Here is a 2,500-nt window from a genome sequence, read left to right as displayed (position 1 = left end):
GGTGTTCCCCAGAATACTATGTTAGCAGGGGTTTTGTGACCCTCTGAGACATCCATTATTAATGTCTGGCTGGTGTGGAGTCCATCACAGCCAGCAGGAAGAGTAAACACACTCAGAGTTAGGAACAGATGGATGGATGACTCCTTGCCTTCGGTCTGTGTGTGTGTGTGTGCGGGTGAGTGGGTGCATGGGCGGTAGGGTGTGTGTCTGTGTGCGCGTGTGTGTGCGTGTGTGTGTGTGTGTGTCTGTGTGTGTCTGTGTGAGTGTGAGAAATGTTCCTGCTTCGGGAAGATGGGGAGCGAGGGACTTTGGGGGCACGTGTGGAATGATGGAGGGATTTGAAGGAGGAGAGTAAGGAGGAAGGATTGGTCAGATTCTCTTCCTGAGGGTGTGATGAGAGGAGGAGGAGGAGGAGGAGAAGGAGGAGGGGGGGAAGGGGGTAGAGAGGAGGGTGGGATGAGAGGAGGGGATATCGTATTTTCACCTCTGAGAGTTTGAGAGAGGAGGAGAAGGGGAAGAGGGGAGAGTAGGGATTACTGAACATGATCATTTTGATGGCTGTGAACCAGCTTATCCACAGACACGCATGCGCAACACTACAAGCATTTGAATTTTTGGCGGCACTTGACACCTCATTGCCATCGCCACACTGATATTAATTCAATAGAATCGTTGCGTTCGATGACGTTTTCTGGGAGGACATTTGAGAAAAAAAAAATATTATTTCAAGAGAACGTCCAACTCCTGAACTTGCCATCACAAAAACAGCGAATAGTTTCGTTCGTCACTTTCAAGCTAGCATCTACGAAAAACATACATGGCTAGCTGGCTGCCCAAAGTTGGCCATGTCTCCTTTTTTCTACTGAACACACAGTCTGGACCACGACAGGCTATGGTGATTTAAACAACCTCCATACCGCTATGACTAAGCATGAGCGTGCATCTTCCCACATACTTTGTCTACAAATAAGGTAGGACATTGTGCTATTTATTTATTTTTGCTTTTTTGTACTGTAGCTGTGGCCTCAATTTGTTGTGGTAGGTTTGTGATCAGAGTTTAGGCCTACGTTTGTGTGAGAGAGTTAGGTCCGCCGAGGCCTGTGCGTGTGTGCGTGTGTGCGTGTGCGTGTGTGTGTGTGTGTGTGTGTGCGCGTGTGTGCGTGTGTGCGAGTGTGCGAGTGTGTGAGTGTGCGTGCGCCGATGAATATTCAAAATGGAGTTAGCATGACCAGTGCAAAAGGTCACCGCTTGCCACTGGAGTAGAGAGAAGGTTAGAAGAGGGATGGAGGGATGTAGAGAATGTTAGCCGAGGGATGGAGGGATAGAGAGAAGGAGAGAGACGACGGAGAGAATAACAATAAGCAGGATATAAAAAAACAACAATCACAATCAACAACAGCAATGGTATCGTCAGTAGTAGCAGAAAAATCTGAATCAACAATAGTAGAGTAAAGTAATAGCAGCCAACCAATTATGTCAACATAATTAATGTAATCGTCATTACAGGGAGTTCAAGTGTGAGGTTGTGCAAAAAATGCTGTGCAGGTTTCAGTGAGATGTAACACACTGCCGTACGGTGTGCAATATGTGACACCAGCTGGTGAAACCATAAACCAGTTGCCTACGTAATTTTTCTGTTTTTTACGTAGTCTGAAACTACAGATTGTAAGCGTTCAAATGATGTGTCATACATTGAAATCGGAGAAAAATGTAAGACGACGTGCGTATTTGAATATTGGTGCGCACCTCAAACACAGAATGGGAGAAAAGTCACTGATGAAACCGCAGCTACAAACACTGCTAACAGCTAGTGGCTAACAGTGGTACATCGCTACGGACGTCTAACTGCGTTTTTATAACATAACAACATGCTGAGAGAACATCGACATGCTAAAAACACCTAACTACACATAACTATATAACACACAGTCCTTGCTTTTGAACACGTCCACTGTTGTTTATTATATCGAGTGGGTACTTTAAAACAAGTTGAACTTAAAAAGTTCGAGTTGTGTGTTATGAAAAAAAAAAACGAAAACCAGATATTGTTGGCATCACATATTGTACAGATATGGAGCAGTACAGAGTTCATTTAGGTAGTGTTCAGATTCTGTGCCTAGTGCCAGTGCATTTCCCAAGGAGTTTGATTGCCTGGGGAAAATAGCTGTTTGACATCCTCTGGGGTTTAACCCCGAGGCTACGGTACAGTTTCCCTGAAGGCAATAGCTCCAACAGTTTCCCATTTGGATGGCTGGAGTCTAAGATAATCCTGAGGGGGCCTTACCCCCTACCCCCTCAAAAGGCTGTGCCTTGTCCCAAGTCGGCATTGGAAATAAAAATCTGTTCTTAATTGTCTTACCTGGTTAAATAAAGGTTAACAAAATAAAAGAAATAATAATAAGGATACACTGGTCGCTGTAGATGTACTGGATGGAGGGATAGAGGAGGGATGGAGAGAAGGTTTAGCGGAGGGATGGAGAGAAGGTTAGCGGAGGGAAGG

At 45.2% G+C, this 2,500-nt stretch overlaps 1 protein-coding gene across 1 annotated transcript in view; it reads left to right on the top strand.

The window, feature by feature from the left end:
• Positions 1-2,500, top strand: part of LOC308169433 (pyruvate carboxylase, mitochondrial-like) — a 212,860-nt gene that overhangs the window by 32,716 nt on the left and 177,644 nt on the right. The window lies entirely within an intron of this gene.

This window comes from Nansenia antarctica (assembly GCF_963989245.1).
Source record: "Nansenia antarctica genome assembly, chromosome: 13".
Classification (NCBI taxonomy): domain Eukaryota; kingdom Metazoa; phylum Chordata; class Actinopteri; order Argentiniformes; family Microstomatidae; genus Nansenia; species Nansenia antarctica.
The sequence above is the reverse complement of the archived record's forward strand: the minus strand, read 5'-3'. Positions and strand labels throughout refer to the sequence as shown.